At 47.5% G+C, this 22189-nt stretch overlaps 1 protein-coding gene across 1 annotated transcript in view; it reads left to right on the top strand.

Moving 5' to 3' along the window:
- Positions 1 to 22189, top strand: part of LOC309564445 (uncharacterized protein) — a 382799-nt gene that overhangs the window by 107868 nt on the left and 252742 nt on the right.

The following is a 22189-nucleotide window of genomic DNA, read 5'->3' on the forward strand; positions in this document are numbered from 1 at the left end:
GCTACTCCTCTCTGCCAATCTCTCCACTGACTTCCGCTCACCCAACAAATAAAATTCAAAGTACTAACATTAACTTACAAAGCCATCCACAACTCGGCCCCCAGCTACATCACTAATCTGGCCTCAAAAATATCAACTAAACCGTTCTCTTCGGTCCACCCAAACCCTCGCGCTCTCTAGCTCCCTTGTCACCCCCTCCCATGCCTGCCTCTGGGACTTCTCCCGAGCCGTACCATCCTAAACTAGCCATCTTTAGACAATCCCCGAAAACCCTTCTCTTGAAAGAAGCCTATCCTGCTTCTAACAAATACAATGTGTTTTTACTTTCTCCATCAATTCCCCCCCCACAGTTATTACCTTTTGTATCCCTTGACCCTTCCTCCTAGATTGTAAGCTCTAACGAGCAGGTCCCTCTGATTCATCTTGTACCAAATTGTATTGTAACTGTACTGTCTGCCTTCATTTTTGTGAAGCGCTAAGCAAACTGTTGGCGCTATATAAATCCTGTATAATAATAAATTTTTTATATTAATATATAAAAGATGTCACAGTGACTATGGAGGAAGAGGACGGACATGACGGGGGGGGGGGTTACTGGGTGTAAATAGAAAATAATATTTTATTACCTCCTCTGCTGCCACTTGCAGCAATGTCTGCTCGTTACTTCCTCCCGACTCACCTCTTACCCGGAACTCCCTATTTATACCTGACATCACCGTCTGGCTGTGCATGACATCACTTCCTGTCTTCCATAGAGACTTCCTGTCTTAGTAGAAGTGAGATCACCACCTTGTTGAGCTCAGAGGAACTGCATTCCAAGAAGCGTCTCGTAGTGTGAACACGGTGTAACGTTAGAAAACCCTACCTCGTGAGAATTCCATACCCTCGTCACTTCCTGTTTACATAGATCATTGAACAGCTGAGCATAGGGTGACCACTTTTGCAAACTGCCATTCAGGTACACCCCCCCTCCCCCCGACAACACCCCCGCCCAAAAAAAAAAAAAAGATGATTTTTTTATACTTTTTTTGCCAATTAGTTAAAACAGGTTGTTTACAATGTGCACCTGCTTTAACTAAGTCCTCTTCTTCTTGATTACTAACCCCCACTTGTGTCACCTTCTTCTTCATTACTGTCCCCCACTTGTTTTACCTTCTTCTTCATTACAGCCTCCCACTTGTGTCACCTTCTTCTTCATTACTGTTCCTCACTTGTATCTCCTTAAAATATGATGGACACCCCAGGCTGAGGCGCCGCACAGTAGAAATCCCGGCTCCGGCTGACGTCACCATCGTCACGTGACGTGACTCGGCCGTGCACTGCGTGCAGCAAGGGCCAGGCAGGGGAGGAGCCACACACACTGGACAGTACTATGCGATGCCGATCTGATTCGGCGATCGCATAGTATAAGGAAGTGACTATCTGTCACACAGCACAGCAGCAGACGGCGGCTCACGGGCTCAGATCATTCCGGGACAATGCAGTGTGACCGGGACCCGGGACAGACTCTCCAAATGCGGCACTGTCCCGGGCGATCCGGGACACGTGGTCACCCTAGCTGAGCAGCAGAGCAGTGCGCATGCCCACAGCCCCAGAAGGTAGGGAATTCTCACAGGGTAGTGTAATGTAACGTTACACCGGATCAGCTGTTAGATGAAAACATCTCTGGTGCAACCTAAAATCATCTCCGCTCATACCCCTGTCTCTTCCCTGATCTCGGCTACAAAATGTAAAAGCGGCGGGTGTATGAAAATATTAAACATCTCGGCTCAGTGATTTATATTTTCATAGATCCGCCGCCGCTTTTACATTTAGTAGCGGAGATCAGAGAAGTGACAGGGGTATGAGCGGAGATGATTTAATGTTGCAGCGGCAACAGTTGATGCGGTGTAACATTACAAAACACTACCCGTGAAAATTCCCTACCCTTCAGAGCTCTGAGCATGTGCACTAGTAAGCTGCTCAGCTGTTCAATGACGTAGGTGCACCGGAAGTGACGAGGGTAGGGAATTTTCACGGGTAGGGTTTTTTCACGGAACAACGGTGTAACGTGAGAAAACCATACCTCGTGAAAATTCCATACCCACGTCACTTCCTGTCAGAAACGTAATGGAACAGCTGAGCAGCGCGCATGCTCGGAGGGTATGGAATTTGCACGGTAGTGTGTGTAACGTTAGACCGCCTCAGCTGTTACATTAAAACAGCTCGGCTGCAACATGAATCATCCCCGCTCCTACCCCTGTCACTTCCCTGATCTTGGCTACTAAATGTAAAAGCGGCAGCTGGTGTATGAAATCTAAATCACGGAGATCTCGGCTCCGTGATCCGCTTTTACATTTAGTAGCCAAGATGAGGGAAGGGACAGGGGTAGGAGCCGAGATGATTCATGTTGCAGCAGAGATGTTTTAATGTAACTGCCGCAACAGCAGATGCGGTGTAAAGTTATAACACACATTCCATACCCTCCGAGCATGCGCACTAGTGAGCTCCTCAGCTGTTCACTGACGTAGGTGCTGACGTAGGTGTACCGGAAGTGACGAGTGTATGGAATTTTTATGGTTATGGTTTTTTCATGGAACAACGGCCTTGTCCTCTGCTGCCACTTCCTCTCTACTACGTGCCACATGGAATAGACAGTCTGTACCTGACATCACTTTCTGTCTTCCATTGCGATTTCCTGTCTGGGTAGAAGTAAGATCACCACCTTCTAGAGCTCAGAGGAACTGCAGCCTTGAGAAATGTCTAGTTGTATGAACACGGCCTTGTAGATGGGGTCATCTCCACTCCCACCAAGGAGTATAGTGATATAATACTGCCTAGTCCAGCCTTTCCCAGCCAGGGTTCCTCCTAAGGTTTCTAGGGTTTCGGGTAATGGACAATTTCTGTTTCTCATTAACAACTGATATCTAGGGATGAGGTGACGGCTAGGTCTAACTTTGGCTGTTCGGATGTTTGGATAAACAAAAGAACATTAGCCATTTCGGACCCTTGTTCAATGGGATCCAAAAATCATATATAGGTATTTCTAATGCTACTGTAAGTGACAACATCCCGCTATCGCTGATTTTAAAGGAATCCTCCCCGGTGTCTCTAGGGTCCATTGATGTCACGGGGAATGAGGGACTGTGGCCTAGTAGGGTTCGAGGGGGGGGGGGTGTATGTTTTTCCCCCTTGATGTTTGGATTGAGGGTCTGGTATGGACATTGGTGGTCCTGGACCAGTTCAATGGACACATTATCACTCTGAATGTTGAAATGACCCTCGGCAGGCTGAATGTTCTCCTGTGATTTACAATTGGCTCCCTTTCTCCTGGTGGACTGTATATAAAGTCCAAGCTTGCTCCTTCATGAATAACAAACCCCTAAAGAGGGCTCTTCCATAGCGATGGACTACCGCCCTGGACCTGTATTACACCCTGCGCCTAACTCAGCGAGTTTCAGTGAGTGCCAATATGAGCGCCCCACGCAGGATTCAGTGCCTGAAGCATCATCCCAGACCAGTGGCGGCTGGTGCTCAAAATTTTTTTGTGGGGGGGGGGGCGCAAACAGAAAAATGGAATAGGCATTGCTTTGCGGCAAAAACGCTGTAAAAAATTGCGTGACTTTGAGATCACAAAAGTGTGAAAGGGGCCTTCAGTAATCAAGGTATAGTGTGCCCCCTTTCAATGCAGAGTGACCACAGCATGCCCCCTTTCAATGCAGAGTGACCATAGCGTGCCCCCTTTCAATGCAGAGTGACCACAGCGTGCCCTTTCAATGCAGAGTGACCACAGCGTGCCCCCTTCAATGCAGAGTGACCAGCGTGCCCCCTTTCAATGCAAAGTGACCACAGCGTGCCCCCTTTCAATGCAGAGTGACCACAGCGTGCCCCCTTTCGATGCAGAGTGACCACAGCATGCCCCCTTTCAATGCAGAGTGACCACAGCATGCCCCTTCAATGCAGAGTGACCACAGCGTGCCCCTTTTCAATGCAGTGACCACAGCGTGCCCCTTTCAATGCAGAGATACCAGTGCACTTACCTGCAGCGGTGGCTTCTCCTCAGTCCCCTGCATCTCCTCGAGTCCTCTCGCCTTCTCCTCGGCCAATGGCATGGGTTCGCCTTTCGGCCAATCAGGAAGCGGGTCTCGGACCTGCTTCCTGATTGGCCAGGAGGAGGATCCGTGTGACAATAGTGAGATTTTCATTCGCTATTGTCACACAAATAGGTGAGCTAGGGCGCAGTGCTCTGCGCCCCGGGTCCACCCTTTTCTGAAGCCTATTGGAGCCTCTGGCTTTAATCAGGTGATTCAGAAAAAAAAACCCCATTAAACTCTATGCGTCCGTCGCCCCGCATGTAGATTAGGGGGCCGGAGCCATGGATAGGGGGGGCGGCCACTGTCCCAGACCATCTTCACAGATTAGGGTCTGGGTACGACACCCAAGGTTTAACCCAGGTTGCTTTCATCCAGATAGTCTTCTTCTGTATAGGTGTTAGAGGACGGTGAGATGTTCCTTAAAGATTTCAAAGAAAGTTGAAAATAAGAAATTTGTGAAGCTGATTTCTCTGTGAAGAGGAAGAGGTCCATCAACTGAGTGTGGGAGGTGCCAGAGTAGGATCTGGGTACGACACCCAAGGTTTTACCCAGGTTGCTCTCATCATGATACATTTCTTCTGTATAGGTGTTAGAGGACGGTGAGATGTTCAAGTAGAGAATTCAAAGTTAAACCTTGGGTGTTGAAATTGAGTGTTGAAATGACCTCCGGCAGAGGGAATGTTCTCCTGTGATTTACAAAGTGTTTAAATATGAATAAATGTATACTAATAAATAAAATGTATACTATGGTTTATTAATATATTGTGTTTGTGTGCCTTAAAATTAACTTTATTGTATTTTTTGCTGATATTTACCATTGATAAACCCTTGAGCTAATATCATCAGACTTGAAAAATTGGAACTACCTCCATTTTTTTCTCCAGGGCCTCAGCTGGCAGGAAATATATCTTTGGGGGGGTTGTATTTTTTGTACAATGTTAACACATGTACAAAAAATAACTCGAAAACAGCTCTGGCAGTGAAAAGGGATGATGTGAGCTAGATGGAATCATTCTCCTGTGATCACACTCTAAACATTGGAGCTCCCCCTAGCTGCAGCCTGGTAATAACATTGCTAGGAGGTCTCTTCATTGGGCTGCTACATACTTCCCATCTTTATATAAACGTCTCCTGGGATTTGGGGGTTTATTCATAAAAAAATCTACACAGTAATTCCCCCAGTGAAAGAGCATGCCCATTCCTTCTGTGTGAACGGGGTCAAAGAATGAATGTTATTAGGCTATTTGCTGGTCGAATGTTTTCTACTGATAAAAGGAAAATACCACTTTTGGCCACTAAATGGAGCTACACCCCAAGGTACTTAGTGCCATCTAGTGGCCAGATGTGATATTTTCTGTTTAAATCAATGGTTAGTTGAATGTTGTTGGTTGAATTAAATGTCCTTCAATGTCTACTGGACTCATAAATGCATGAGAATGATACTTCAGTTATTTGTATGAGACCATGCCTGACATTGCAAACAGAGGGTTCTATTTACGAAAAATGAGTTGGACGAATGGGACAACCATTTGCCGAGCCGTAATAAAGTCTGGCGGGTTTTTTTAAATACAGTGATTTCCTATGATCGTCAGCTCCATCCAGTGGCCATATTGAGGAATTATTCCTGAAATACCTTTATCAGAAAAAAATATAGTGCAATACCCAATTATGACCACTGGATGGAGTCACTGATGATAAGAAATCATTGTATGAAATAAAACACGACCAACATTCATCACGGCTCAGTGAATGCATGTCAAATTTGTTTCAATTTTTAATGAAAAAAAAAAACAAACAGACCTGTAAGTGTTTGTGAAAGTTTCCACCACAAAATGTACTCAGCCAATGAAAGGTTAGAACTCTATTTATTAGGGCTGTGCATCTTCACTTACCTCACGATTCGATGCGATTACGATTATTAGGGTCGCGATTCGATACGATTCGATTCCGCGATGCATCACGATGCATCACGATTACTGCCCAATGCCCATGCCCAGCCCACTGCCCAATGGTTTTCAAAACTTTATCAAAAAAAACAAACAATCAAGCAGTCACAAATAAAAGAATCCTTTTTATTTTCATTTGCTTCAAAGGACACTTTCCTGGACCCTGTCATGGCCTGCAAGACCTGCATACTTTAGTGCACTTGCACTGCAAACATATAGGAAGGTCTGAAAATGCAAACAGCATAGCAGAGACAGACAACAACACTAGTATTTTACTAGAAGTAACAGTAAAATTAGTAAAAAAAACTGTAGTAGTGCAGTTTACTGCTTCATAAAAGAAAATATTAATATAAGCCAGGCCTACCACCATTTAAAGTACAACTAAAGGCAAGACTTTTTGGATAAAGTTTGGCCTATAGTTGTACTTTAAGGCAAGCCAAGATAGAAGAAGCCAGCCAGCCAGCCAGCCAAGCTAATATTCTTGTGAAAATGGTCGTCATAAATTCCCACAAAACATTATATATAAATCCTTTTATGTGAATATGCATTGCAATAAATTCCAGGTGTGCCATAACCTGTCCTCTACAAAACAGAGCACTTCCTGACTAGTAGCAAACATCAAGGGTGAACCTGGCAATAGTGCACTGCTGCATAACTTCCATGTTCACCGTGATGTTTGTTTCCCTCTGCAACTGCCAGTCAACTCAAGTGAGTTGATGGATTGGCTGCTAGAGGGGAGTTACAAATATAAGCTTTAAGCTTATCAATTCACTTATGTCACTTACTTTACAGAAAGCCAAAGCCACCATTAGAGGAGGGAAAACCCTTGACAGAGTAAATCATCAACTAAAGCTTAAACCTTGAGTAAATCTTCATGGGATCACAAAAAAACACACAACACGATTGTCTGCATCAGAATCATGAGAACTGAAGAAAGGTTTGGCATTGCCACACTGGTACAACTCAAGGCATATAGGTTAGGTCAGGTTTGTGTGTATTTGTGATCCAGTAAAGATTTAATCAAGGTTTTACGCTTCAATGTATGATTGATTTAATCTTTCAAGGATGTCCTTTCCTGTACCGTGGCTGCCTGGCTTGCCTTCAGTTGTCTAGATACACTTTTACCTTTAGTATTTGTTTGGTTGAGGGAACCCCCTACACTTGCTATTGCTACAGAGTACAACAGACCAGCAGACAGACATGCGTTGCAATAATTTCCAGGTGTGTGCCATAACCTGTCCTCTACAAAACAGAGCACTTCCTGACTAGTAGCAAATATCAAAGGTGAACCTGGCAATAGTGCACTGCTGCATAACTTCCATGTTCACCGTGATGTTTGTTTCCCCCTGCAACTGCCAGTCAACTCAAGTGAAGTGAGTTGATGGCTGCTAGAGGGGAGTTATACAAATATAAGCTTAAGCTTAAATAATTATCAATTCACTTATGTGAATAGACCATTTTTGAAAACAAGCCATTCTCCATCTCTCCAGTGCCAGAAAAGCTGTAAAAAATATAAAATGTTCCAGGTTCACTGCGATTGTGTTTGCCCCTGCCATTGCCAGTCAACTAAACACAGTGTGTGTGTGTGTGTCGTGACTCGTGACAACTCAAAAGCTTATACGCAGCCTCAGCATCAACTCAACACACACACACACTATGTGTGTGTGTGTGTTGAGTTAATGCTAGAGCTGCGTTATAAGCTCTTGAGTTGTCACGACAGTCAGTCAGTCACGTTACAGAAAGAAAACTTTACCTGCACTGCACTGAGCAGCACTCTACCATATCGATTACATCTGTAACTGAAGCCAAGCTAGCCAACAAGCCACCATTAGAGGAAGGAAAATCCTTGAGAGAATAAATTGTAAACTGGAGCTTAACCTTGAGGAAATCCTATGGGGGTCACATTCACAAACTCACAAATATAGTATATTACACAAGAATCCACAATTGGTGTTTGTGATCCAATAAGATAAGATTTACTCGAGGTTAAGCTTCAAATGTACAAGTTATTTCTCTCAATGATTTTCCTTCCTATAATGCTGCACCGTGGCTGGCTTGGTGTCAGTCAGTTGTCTTGTCTAGAAGAAAATACACTTTAATATTATTTATTTGGTTGAGGGTTAAATGAACCCCTGCCTAGTACTTGCCTAGACACTTTTAGTGTGAAGCAACGGAACGGATTATGGATTGGAAATGGACACATTGGACAGGACAATCTTCAAAAACAAACCATCAGTGCTATAAAGCTATAAAACAAGACTGGTGATGTGACCGACTGGTGACTGGCGGCAGACTGAATTAGTAATTACTAATTCATTAAAAACATGAATTAGTAATTATTTCAGGTCTTAGCATTTGGGAACATGTAGGTTTTTCTGTAAGAACACTAGATGATCCACATGCTCAGGTTTAAGACTGCTTCTTTTCGCTGTTATAACATCTCCTGCAGTAGAGAAAACCCACTCTGCAGATACACTTGTACCTGGGATACACAAGTATTGCTTTGACAGCTGAGAGAGGAGGGGGAATATGACCTCATGCTCACGCCACCATTTTAAAGGGTCCTCAGTGAGAGGCAGAGGTGGGGCTTTACAATATTTTTCCATTTCGTCTTCTGCCTTGGCATAGGGGGTCTTAGGTTCTATTGCACCATCAGTGAAAGACTGCCCCAGCAAAGTAATGAGCAGCGATGTTGTGGCCTTTTTTTTGGGAGGAGAATGGCTGTCCTCAATGGGTGTTGTTTCTTCTTCCACAGTTGCTTTTTCCCTAGGCACTTCATCCACATTTGTCCTTCTATTAGATGTAATCTGTGTGTTTGAACAAAAGATAATAGTATAAGAAGAGCTGAACTGACTAAGAGTGTGATTCATTGATGAGGTGTGGGAAACTGCACGGTAATCCATACCATACAGTTCCACTTCCCACACCGCATCAGTGAATCAGGGCATGTTATTACACAACACAATGTAGCTGAGCTTCTAGCTGTCTGGCAGGAAACATGATGAAATTCTAATTACCTCCAAAGATGCAGCCTCCTCAGTCACTCCTCTGTATATCTCCGATCTCTCCTCCTCTGTGAGAATAAAAGGCAGTCCTTTAAAGCGAGGATCCAGAGCAGAGGCTGTATGAAGGATCTTCTTCTCTGCCTCACTGCTGTACCTCTTCAGGAGATCTGTTTTGATGGCATTCTTGATCTCATGGGTCATGGCTGTGTCTCCCATGGTGTCTGTCATGCTCTGGAGCAGTTGTGCATTTAGAGGGGCAATGAGAGACACTGTTGGGTTGCGCTCTTCTGACATCAGGAAGGTTGCATCCTTCATTGGCTTTAATGCACTCACAGCGTCCTCTGCATTTGACACATCTGTTTCATTGAGAGTGCAGAGATCAGACTCTCCTTTTCTGACTTCTGGAGACAGCAAGGTGGCACAAACTGCAGGTTGTTGTTCTAAGAACCTCTCAACCATGTCATATGCGCTGTTCCATCTTGTTGGCACATCAGTTATTAGCTTATGATTCTTCAGGCCCAGACATTTCTGTTTCTCTTTTAGACAGTGGCTTGCTCTAGTGCTGCGATGGAAGAATGTGGATATTCGTCGCACTCTGGCGAGAAGCCTGGAGAGCGTGGCCCCTTTCAGTGCCCGCTGACATGCAAGATTGAGTGTATGGGCAAAACATTTAACATGAGGAAATTTACCAACTTGAGCTGCAACTATCATGTTCGCCGCGTTGTCGGTCACAAACACTACAGATTTATCAGACAGCTGCCATTCTTCCACAACATGAGACAGTAGCTCTGCCAGATGAGCACCTGTGTGAGACTCATAAATGGCTCTTGTTTGCAACACATGTGACAAGACCTGCCAGTCCTTAGTAACGTAATGTGCTGTTATTGTAACATAGGACTCCGTTGTGACTGACGTCCATGAATCACACGTTATTGCGACTCGACTGGCTTGGTTCATTGACGCAAGTACCTGACTTTGGTGTCGTGGTAGAGTGCAGGTATAACGTTTTCTGTAAAGTGCCTGCGTGATGGGATCTTATAACGTGGCTCTAGCGTCTTCACAAGGTAGCGAAACCCGGCGTTGTCCACAACTGAGTAAGGCCGTAGGTCCTTGGCGGTGAAAGCTGCCACAGCTTTGGTTAGTTTCTTCCCTTTTTCTGAGTTGGGCGGATAAGTTGACAGTATGGCATCAATTCTTGGCTGATCTGGGTCTAGCAGTCTTTCCTTGGCAGTGGTGGCACTGCTGGTGGCGACAGGTGTTACTAACTCAGAGTGAAAACGGCTAACATGGTTTCTCAAGTTCGTAGTATTCCCTAGGTATTTAATTTTTGTGTGACAGGCTTTACATACGGCGTGTGTCTTGTCCAACTCACGCTTCCCTGTGTGTTCGTAAAATCCGAAATGTGCCCAGATGTTTGCTCTTAAAACGCTAGGTGCATTTTTTATCTCTCGATCTTTTTCTCCTTCTGCCATATTTACCACCATACTACCACGTATGTGACGGAGACGGATGACATAAGTTGCCAAACTCTGTCAGTGTTTAAAATAAAAATAAAAAAAAAAAACTTGTAAACTAAGCCGCAACAAGTCAACCAAGCAACATCTTTCATAAAATATGACTGTCTGTCTGTCATACTCCCTTGCATGCACTGAGCCAAAACCCCCGGGGCCCCCCCTTACCCCACAGCTGCCTGTGACAGTGACACTGACAGAGACCCCCCTCCCCCCACAGCTGAGCTGACTGCAGCCTGACACACTGACAGAGACCTGGGTGGATGTCCCACACCTTCCCCAATCCCCCACAGCACTGACAAACACTGAGAGTGAGTCCTCCCCCTTGCCCAGACCCCCACACTGACAGAGACCTGGATGTCCCCCACACCTTCCCCAATCCCCCACAGCACTGACAAACACTGAATGAGTCCCCCCCTTGCCCAGACCCCCATAGCTGACTGACACTGACAGAGACCCCCAGGCCCCCACTGACACTGACCCCCCTGGCTGCCAGACTGCTACAGCAGAACAGTACCCCCGGGCCCCGACCAACCGTCCCCTGTCCCAGGCCCCTCCCCATCACAAACATCCCCCAGAGATACAGAGGAGAGACCCCCATGAATGATTACACAATTATTTGTTCGGACATACCTGCTGTATGACTGTGTGGGTTGTTGTGCACTGCATTGCAGAGGAGGACAGGTGCTGTGCTGCTCTCTGGGCTCTGTGGCGGGCGGCTGGCGTCACTGGCAGTGGCGTGGCGGCTGGGCCTCCAGGGCCTGCCGGCTACGGTGAGGTGAGGTGAGGCTGGCGGCGCTGGCTAGCTGCGATGGGGACGCACTTGGGGCTCCTCGCTCCTGTGTGTGGACTCACTGGACTGGCTTCTGGCTTGGATGGCTGGCTGGCTGGCTTCTTGGCTGCAAGGCCGCAGGTGGGACGCCGATACACGCGGGGGATGTCTTGCTGCGCCTCGGCCTGTGTCAAAGAGACGGAAGGGGAGGGGCGGAGCCTTTTTATTAAGCTCCCGCCAGTGGCCGCCACTAACCCACCAATCAGCTGCCGATCTTGTGATTTTATTTCCCTTGCGCGATAGGGCGTGGCCGCGGCTGATGACGTCATTTCGTATAATCGATTATGCCGGAAGCCCGCATCGATGCAGAATCGCGAAGGGTCGAATCGCGATGCATCGATCTTTCGATTATATTCCCCAGCCCTAGTGTTCACACTACGAGACAGGACGTTTATTGGGGCTGTCGTTTCTCTGAGCTCCACATGGTGGTGTTCTCACTTCTACACAGACAGGAAGTCTCTATGGAAGACAGGAAGTGATGTCAGGCACAGCCATAAAGTGATGTCAGGTATAAATAGGAAGTTCCAGGTAAGAGGTGAGTCGGCAGGAAGTAGGGAGGAGACATTGCTGGAAGTGGCAGCAGAGGAGGTAATAAGATCTTATTTTCTATTTACACCCAGTAACGCCCCGTCATGTTCCGTCCTCATCCTCCATAGTCACTGTGATGTCTTTTATTTATTAATATAAAGGATTTATTATTATACAGGATGTATATAGCACCAACAGTTTGCTCAGTGCTTCACAAAATGAAGGCAGACGTTACAGTTACAATACAATTTGGTACAAGATAAATCAGAGGGACCTGCTCGAGCTTACAATCTAGGAGGAGGGTCAAGTGATACAAAAGGTAATAACTGTGGGGGATGAATTGATGGAGAAAGTAAAAACACAGTGTATTTGTTAGAAGCAGGATAGGCTTCTTTCAAGAGAAGGGTTTTTAGGGATTGTCTAAAGATGGCTAGTTTAGGATGGGATGGCTCGGGAGAATTCCCAGAGGCGGGCATGGGAGGGGTGACAAGGGAGTTAGAGAGTGTGAGGGTTTGGGTGGACCGAAGAGAACGGTTTGGTTGATATTTTGGAGGCCAGATTAGTGATGTAGCTCAGACATCTCAAGTCTCCCGCAAGTCGCGGGAGACTCCCGCTTTCCGCCCTGAGCTCACGGACACCTGCGAGCTCAGGGCAATATCCCGGCTGTGTGTGTGAGTCACAGTGAGTCAGATGACTCATCGATGCAGGCAGAAGAGTGTGTCAGCTGTCAGCAAGCTGAGCCTGCACAGAGAAATCACGTCGGAGCCGAAATAGAACCGGCTCACAGGCGGAGTGATATGAGTCATGCACTCCGCCTGTGGGAGGAGCTGCAGAGAGCAAGCAGAGGCTTTGCTCTCTACTACAGCCACATCTTCTACTCCAGGAGGCATTTTGGCGCGGGACCAATCATCGTGACACCCCACTCTGTGACAGACACAGTGACTGTGACTGAGAGCAGCACCAGAGAGCCAGCACCTGAGACCAGTACCAGCAAATGACCAGCACCAGTGGCCAGCACCAGTGACCAGGCCAGTACCAGCACCAGTGACCAGGCCAGTACCAGCACCAGTGACCAGGCCAGTACCAGAACCAGTGACCAGTGCCAGCACCAGTGACCAGTGCCAGCACCAGTGACCAGGCCAGCACCAGTGACCAGTACCAGCACCAGTGACCAGGCTCGTACCAGTGACCAGTACCAGTGACCAGCACCAGTGACCAGCACCAGTGACCAGCACCAGTACCAGTGACCAGGCCAGTACCAGCACCAGTGACCAGCACCAGTACCAGCACCAGTGACCAGCACCAGTGACCAGGCCAGTACCAGCACCAGTGACCAGCACCAGTACCAGTGATCAGTACCAGCACCAGCACCAGTGACCAGGCCAGTACCAGCACCAGTGACCAGTACCAGCACCAGTGACCAGCACCAGTACCAGCGACCAGTACCAGCACCAGTGACCAGGCCAGTACCAGCACCAGTGACCAGTACCAGAACCAGTGACCAGTGCCAGCACCAGTGACCAGGCCAGCACCAGTGACCAGTACCAGCACCAGTGACCAGGCTCGTACCAGTGACCAGTACCAGTGACCAGCACCAGTGGCCAGCACCAGCACCAGTGACCAGCACCAGTACCAGCACCAGTGACCAGCACCAGTACCAGTGACCAGCACCAGTACCAGCACCAGTGACCAGCACCAGTGACCAGCACCAGTGACCAGGCCAGTACCAGCACCAGTGACCAGCACCAGTACCAGTGATCAGTACCAGCACCAGTGACCAGGCCAGTACCAGCACCAGTGACCAGTACCAGCACCAGTGACCAGGCCAGCACCAGTGACCAGGCCAGCACCAGTGACCAGCACCAGTGACCAGGCCAGTACCAGCACCAGTGACCAGCACCAGTACCAGCGACCAGTACCAGCACCAGTGACCAGGCCAGTACCAGCACCAGTGTCCAGGCCAGTACCAGTACGAGCACCAGTGACCAGTACCAGCACCAGTGACCAGGCCAGTACCAGCACCAGTGACCAGGCCAGTACCAGCACTAGTGACCAGGCCAGTACCAGCACCAGTGACCAGTACCAGCACCAGTGACCAGGCCAGTACCAGCACCAGTGACCAGTACCAGTGACCAGCACCAGTGGCCAGTACCAGCACCAGTGACCAGGCCAGTACCAGCACCAGTGACCAGCACCAGTGATCAGTACCAGCACCAGTGACCAGTACCAGCACCAGTGACCAGGCCAGTGACCAGCACCAGTGACCAGCACCAGTACCAGCACCAGTGACCAGAACCAGCACCAGTGACCAGGCCAGTACCAGCACCAGTGATCAGTACCAGCACCAGTGACCAGTACCAGCACCAGTGACCAGTACCAGCACCAGTGACCAGGCCAGTACCAGCGACCAGGCCAGCACCAGTGACCAGTACCAGCACCAGTGACCAGTACCAGCACCAGTGACCAGCACCAGTACCAGTGACCAGGCCAGTACCAGCGACCAGTACCAGTGACCAGTACCAGCACCAGTGTCCAGGCCAGTACCAGCACCAGTGTCCAGGCCAGTACCAGCACCAGTGTCCAGTACCAGCACCAGTGTCCAGTACCAGCACCAGTGACCAGGCCAGTACCAGTACAAGCACCAGTGACCAGTACCAGCACCAGTGAACAGGCCAGTACCAGAGACCAGTACGAGCACCAGTGACCAGCACCAGTGACCAGGCCAGTACCAGCACCAGTGACCAGTACCAGTGACCAGCACCAGTGTCCAGTACCAGCATCAGTGTCCAGCACCAGTGAACAGGCCAGTACCAGAGACCAGTACGAGCACCAGTGACCAGCACCAGTGACCAGGCCAGTACCAGCACCAGTGACCAGTACCAGTGACCAGCACCAGTGTCCAGTACCAGCATCAGTGTCCAGCACCAGTGACCAGGTATACTGATTACAGTTCATTTTATTATTCTCTGGTAGTGTTAAATTGGAAAGGGGGGGGGGGGGTGCGGCGCAGGCGTGCGTGGGGGGGGGGGGGCTCACCTCCCTGAAATGACTTTGCCACCTCCCTGAAATGAGTTTTTGCAGGTTGGGATGTCTGTGTAGCTGGGGGCCGAGTTGTGGATGGCTTTGTAAGTTAATGTTAGTACTTTGAATTTTATTTGTTGGGTGAGCGGAAGTCAGTGGAGAGATTGGCAGAGAGGAGTAGCAGACACTGAATGGAAGCCAGTGTAGGGATTGGCAGACACAAGCAGTTGGTATGCTGGATGAGTCTGGTAGCAGCATTCATGATGGACTGAAGGGGGGATAGCCTATGTAGATGTAAGCCAATGAGGAGGGAGTTGCAGTAGTCAAGGCGCGAAATGACCAGGGGGTGAATTCAAAGCTTTGTGGTGTCATTGGTTAGGAAGGTGTGTATTCTGGAGAAGTTGCGGAGGTTGAGGTGGCATGATTCGGGTGTGGGCCTGAAAGGAGAGTTCAGAGTCCAGGGTTACCCCTAGCACCCTGGAATGCGGGGATGGGCTGATAGTTGTGCCTTGACAGAGAACTAAGGGGAAGGGACTCGTGGGGGAGGAAATATTATGAGTGCAGTTTTGGATAGATTGAGTTTGTGGAAGTGGTGTGACATCCAGTCAGATATGTCTGTTAGTAATTCAGTGATGCGTGAGGAAACTGAGGGGTAGAGAGATAGATTTGGGTGTCATTAGCATAGGAATGGTATTGAAAGCCATGAGATTCTATCAGCTGACCCATGGAGGCGGTGTAGATCGAGAATTGGGAAGTCCAAGCATAGATCCTTGAGAGACCCTAAGGTAAGAGGGAATGAAGAGGAGGAGATAGAGTTGTAAGTGTCACTGAAGGTGTGGTGCGATAGGTAAGATTTGAACCAATGGAAAGTACAGTCACCGAGACCAAATAGAGTTTTTATGAGGACGAGGGGGTGGTCACTGTATCAAAGGTAGCGGAGAGGACCAAGAGTAAGAGTATGGAATAGTTGTTTTTTATTGTTAATAAGTCGTTTGTGAGTTTTAGGAGAGCAGGTTCTGTGGAATGTTGCAGGTGAAATCCAGACTGAAGGGGATCAAGAAGGTTATTTTCAATGGGGTGGCAGCTCAGCCGGTTGTAGACTAGACACTCAAGGAGTTTGGAGGCAAAAGAGAGTAAGGGGATGGGTCTTAGGTTGGTAAGACTGGTGGGGTCCAGTGCGGCCTTTTTAGGTATGGGGGTGACTAGTGCATGTTTTAGAGCAGCGGTGTCAAACTCAGTTTTATCGTGGGCCACGTCAGCGTTATGGTTGCCCCAAAGGGCCAGTTGTATCTGTAAGACTATTGGTAACTGCTCAGACCAAACACCATGGCAGAACCATGTTCTGTCTGAGCTGCCTCCAAAAATCTTGTAGATGATCCAAGCGGTGTGCGACCCTCCTTTATAGCTGGCATAGAATTGTATTATTCTCATAATAATTATAAGTAGATGTCCAGAGCACCCCCTCCTATACATTAGGTGTCAAGAGCCACCCCACCATCAGAAGTCAAAAGTCCTCCACCCTCCATTACATCTCAGTGCACTCCCCATATGCTGCTACTAGGAAGAAGCATGGGGCGGAGCTGAACAGCAGAAAGTGTAGGATCTGGAAGAGGACCAGAGGAGGGCTGGAGTCAGCTGCTGGAGTCTGCTGAATGCGGAGACCAAGTAATGCAGAGACAAAGGGGTGTTGGGGTTTCACAGAGAGGCGCATGATTTGTAAGAAGAGTTCTGTCATCCTCTCTGCTGTCGACTGCTGCGACAGCGGGGTGGTGGGTTCAAAGATGAGTTTCTTCTCGTCTGCACAGAGAAGCATAGGATCTGTTGACGGAGTTCTGTCCTCCTCTATGTTGTTGACTACTGAGACACAGTGGAGGCGGACACAAGAGGGGTGCCCAAACTGCAGGAGAGGTGTGAGGGCCACATGAAATGGCCTAAAGGGCTGGATTTGCCATGCCTTGTATTCGACACGTGTGTTTTAACCACTTGCCGACCGCCGCACGACTATCTACGGCGGCGGTCAGCCCCTCACAGGCAAAGTGACGTAGGGCTACGTCACTAGCTTGTGAGGGTCTAGGGAGCGAGCGCGCGCCGCCGGAGGCGCACTCCCGCTCCCGCGTGGTCACGGACCCCCCCGCGCGTGTGCCACTCTGCGATCGGCGGGGGAGAGGGAGAAAGTCAGGCAGCTTTTGTAAACAAGCTGCCTGTCATTCTCCCCTCTGTATGAGAGATGATCATAGGGATCTACTATGTAGATCCGTTGATCACTCTGCATACAGCTGAAGCCACAGCCAATCACAGTTAGAATCACGCCCCTAGGGACACACACAGCCCCTCCCTCTCAAATAAAGTTAACCCCTTCACTACCAGTGTATTTTTACAGTAACAGTGCATATATATAGCACTGATTACTGTAGAAATGTCACTGGTAACCCCAAAAGTGTCAAAAATGTCAGTCAAGGGTCCGATCTGTCCGCCGCAATGTCGCGGTACCGCAAAAAAAAAAATCGCAGATCGCCGCCATTACGCGTTAAAAAAAAAACAACAAAAATGACAAAAATCTTTCCCTTTGTTAGTAAACGCAATAACTTTTGCGCAAACCAATCAAAATACGCTTTTTGCGATTTTTTTTTTTTACCAAACATAGGTAGCATAAAACAAATTGGCCGAAAATGTTAAAAAATTTTGATTTTTACATTTTTTTGGGGGGGAATTTCATATAAAAAAAAGGGAAAAATATTGCTATTTTTGCAAAATTTACGCTCTTTTTTTGTTTATAGCGCGTGATCAAAAAATCGCACAGGTGATCAAATACCGCCAAAAGAAAGCTCTGTTTGTGGGAAAAAAAGGACGCCAAATTCGTTTAGGTACAGCGTCGCACGACCGCGCAATTGTCCGTTAAAGTCACGCAGTGCCGAATCGCAAAATACCCCCTGGTCGTTTAGCAGCCAAATCCTCCGGGGCTTAAGTGGTTAAAAGGGGTTGGTAAAGATGCCAGTAAAGAGGGAGAGATTGAAGATATGAGTTAAAGTGTGTAGCATAGAGCTTAGGTTAGGATAGGGTGTAGGGTGACTGTAGTATTTGTGAGGGAACAGGGTCCAGGAGGCAGGTGGTTAGAGAAGCACAGGATCTGTACTCTGTGTTGTTGACTACTGAGACAAGGTGGAGGTGGACACCAGAGGGGTGCCCCAACTGCAGGAAAAGTGTGAGGGCCACATGAAATGGCCTAAAGTGCCTGATTCGCCCCCGTGAGCCTTGTGTTGGACACGTGTGTTTTGAGGGTTGAGGAAGATGCCAGTAGAGAGGGAGATATTGAAGATATAAGTTAAAGTGTGTAGGATAGAGCTTAGGTTAGGATAGGGTGTAGGGTGACTGTAGTATTTGTGAGGGAACAGGGTCCAGGGGGCAGGTAGTTAAGTTAGGTCAAAAAAGTTTAGTGACTTCTCCTATAGTAGCAGGGTTAAACGAGGGAAGTATTGACTGTGCAGGTGGACAAGGTTTGGAAGATATCTGTACAGTGGAGATCTCATCACGAAGTGTATCAATCTTAGTTTTGAAGTGATTAGCAATTTCCTGGGCAGTGAGTGAGTTAGTGGATGGAGGTAATGAAGAACGAAGTAGAGAGATAAAGGTAGTAAGGGACTGGACGAGAAGGTGTTATTGAGGGTGATAAAATAGGTCCGTTTGGCAGTGAGGAAGCAAGAACTGTATTTCTGGAGGGCAGATTTATATTGGCTGAAGTCTTGCTGGGATTTAGTCTTATGCCACAGACTACTTTTTTTGAGACTTTTGGTATTGTCTGTTTGCCAGGATTGTAGCAGTCGGGGCCTAAATCTGTGTGTAGTGAAGGGGGCCAATATGTCCGGGGGGGTAACAGTGAAGTGTTGTAGACAGAAGTAGCCAGGTTGGGGCAGGACAGGGTTGAGATTTTGTCATAGAGACAATCCGTTGCAGAAAAAAAAGAAGAGATGGCAAAGGTTTCTATGGGTAACTGTTAGGTAGTTGGAAGGCGAGGTGGATGAAGACAAGGAGAGATTGAAGCAGATAAGGTAGTGATCGGAGAGAGGAAAAAGAGTGTTGGAAAGGTTGTAAGGAGTGCATAGGTAGCAGAATACGAGGTCAAGGCAGTTGCCATTGGAGTGAGTAGAAGTGTGTGTCCATTGTTTTAGGTCAAAAGCAGAGGTTAGGCTCTGAAGTTTAGAAGTAGCAGGAGTGATAAGATTAACAGGGATGTTGAAATCACGGAGAATGAGTGTGGGAATTTCAGAAGAGAAGAAGTAGCCAGGCAGAGAGGTCATTAAGGAAGCTTAATACATATCCAGGGGGCAGATAGATCACAGCAATCCTAGAAGAAACTGGAGAGAACAGAGGAATACAGTGTGCTTCAAATAAGGAGAGGACCAGAGAGGGAGGTGAATGAAGGACCTGAAAAGTGCTTTGAGGGGATTGGAGAATTCCAACTCCACTTCCCTTCTGTTAACTAGGGCTGGGAGAGTGAGTCCAGAGGAGGCCATTATAGGAGAGGGAAAGTCAGATTCTTGAAGCCAGTAGTAGTTTAACCTGCAAGTAGGTTAAACAAGTTTATGCTAAAAAGGACATGAACAGACCTTTTATCTCCAGCCCAGCAGATGAGGATATACACATATATAATGTGTTTAGCACCCTCTACTGTGTGCTAGATGATTGAGTAGGTAAATTGTAGTTTAGCTCAGGACTAAGCCTGAGCTATGGAATTTGGGTCAGGGTTCAGTACAGTTCAGGGCTGGATGACTCATCCTGACAGCTCTCTGGAGCCTCCCTGTGGTCTAGAAGGTTGGAGAATCTTCTAGAATTAGAGGATGGAGGTAAGGAGGAGCTGCATATTTTTTGAGGCCTCATCAATCACCAGTGGTGGGCTGGCTGGGGGGGCTGAGACCACCTCATAAATCGTCATGGGCCATGCCAGCGGAGCATGTTAGGTGGAAGATGGAGATATAGTGTTGAGGAGGCTGCCAGTGGCTCTCAGGGTTGCCACCTAGTCTGAGAGGGGAGGGGTTTCCTGCTTTGGGCCGGGGCTCGGGTGCTGGAAGGATTCTGCTGTAACACAAGAGAGGAATTTATGATCTAGCAGGTCAAGAGAGTTCAGGGATCCCGAAAATGTAATAACATTAAACAGTCCAAACTAAATTTCCCAAACCCTGCTGTCCTCCTCCTACCCACACCGGGCTGCCATTTGAGGGAAGAGAACAGAATCCTCCCCCACACTAAACAGTTCAAATAAAATGTGTTCTTATGGGGGCATGAGTCCTTAACTGTACAGCATCCCTCCTAACCCCCATCCCCTCCCCCACATCCTATTATTGTGTGACCAATACCATCCAAATAATTCTTACTTTCATTTCCGAAAGTTATCCATCTAAAAGGAGACCTGTATAGATCAAATGACGGCACCAATGAAGATGGAGGAGAACCAAAGTCACGTGACTGAGAAGATACTAAACCTCACCCTGGAGATCATCTACCTGCTGACCAGAGAGGTGAGGAGGATTCTGGGAGGTCACATGACATCACTCTTATCTCTATTAATAAAACACAGACCTGACCGGAGAGGTGAGGAGGATTCTGTTAGGTCACATGACATCACTCTTATCTCTATTAATAAAACACAGACCTGACGGAGAGGTGAGGAGGATTCTGGGAGGTCACATGACATCACTCTTATCTCTATTAATAAAACACAGACCTGACCAGGGAGGTGAGGAGGATTCTGGGATTCTAACATGATATTTCTATTGGTTCCCCAATACAGAGATTTCCTCTTCTGAAGTCAGGTGATCATATGACCATCACAGTGCCTCCATGTGACTCCCTAAAACTTGAGAGACACAACATGGAGAAGATTCTAGAAGTCACCAAGAAGATGATGGAGCTGCTGACAGGAGAGGTGAGCGGTGCTGGGAATTCTGGGACATTATCCAGTAACAGACAAGGGATGTGTCTGGATGGTGACTGTATCATTGTGTGTGTCAGGTTCCTATAAGGTGTCAGGATGTCACTGTCTATTTCTCCATGGAGGAGTGGGAGTATTTAGAAGGACACAAGGATCTCTACAAGGACGTCATGATGGAGAATCAGCCGCCCCTCACATCACCGGGTAAGAGGAGACTTTATTGTAAAGGAGAGAGCAGTACGGAGGATCCACCTAGATCCCCCATCATCTAATAAACACATAGAAACAATGTATTCAGTCATAACTGCTATAAAATTATATAGAACCCCCAAACATTCTATATTTTTTAAGCTGAGGCCATAGAAAAAAAATGTTGGGTGTTTTTTATTTCACCCGGTATTTACGGAGTGGTTTTTCAAACACAAATGTTTTGGAGACAAAATACACTTTATTGAATTTTAATGCACACAAACACAATGATAATAATGTGATAAAATCCTCCAACTTTGGAACCTTAAACAGAAAGTGATAATGAGGGAGGAGTCAGTAACCCAATGATGGCGGTCTTCAGGATCGGTCCAGTCTTCATCTTGGTTGTTCTTGGCTGTTATTCATGACTAAATCATGGGCTAAATAAGGAAGTGCAGGATTTCTTGTGTTGGAAAGATGGCAATGAGTGATAAAGGGGGGGGGGGGGGACACTCGTCCTATAATCCCCTCATCACTGTCACTCCTATAAAAGACAGTTCTCGTTGTTTCCTCACTCTCTGACTAAGGTGCATGAATAAAGAAATGAACTGGTAGGAGATCAGAAGACCCATTTACTAGTTATCTTAAGGGTGGAATTGTAAGATCCTCAGAGACAAAGCTGCCCGATATTGGGGGTGGAGTCCTGGTTTAGGGGAACCAATCTGCTGATGTCTAGTAGTAATCTTTGTATTTCTATTTTAGTAGATGGACGGGAGATGAGGAAAACCTCAGAGGATTGTCTAACTTTGTCTCTAGACTGTAAGGTAGAAGATGAGGACATCACACAGTATAGTCCAGGAGAAAACCCGGCTACCTCAAATGTCCATCCGGCACCACACAGTGTAGATGGACCATCGTATTCCTCTTATCCTGAGGAACCTCAGACTGTGAGGGACGGTGCCGGACCATCGTATTCCTCTTCTCCTGAGGAACCTCAGACTGTGAGGGACAGTGCCGGACCATCGTATTCCTCTTATCCTGAGGAACCTCAGACTGTGAGGGACGGTGCCGGACCATCGTATTCCTCTTATCCTGAGGAACCTCAGACTGTGAGGGACAGTGCCGGACCATCGTATTTCTCTTATTCTGAGGAACCTC

This window comes from Pelophylax lessonae (genome assembly GCF_965119305.1).
Source record: "Pelophylax lessonae genome assembly, chromosome: 9".
Classification (NCBI taxonomy): Eukaryota; Metazoa; Chordata; class Amphibia; order Anura; family Ranidae; genus Pelophylax; species Pelophylax lessonae.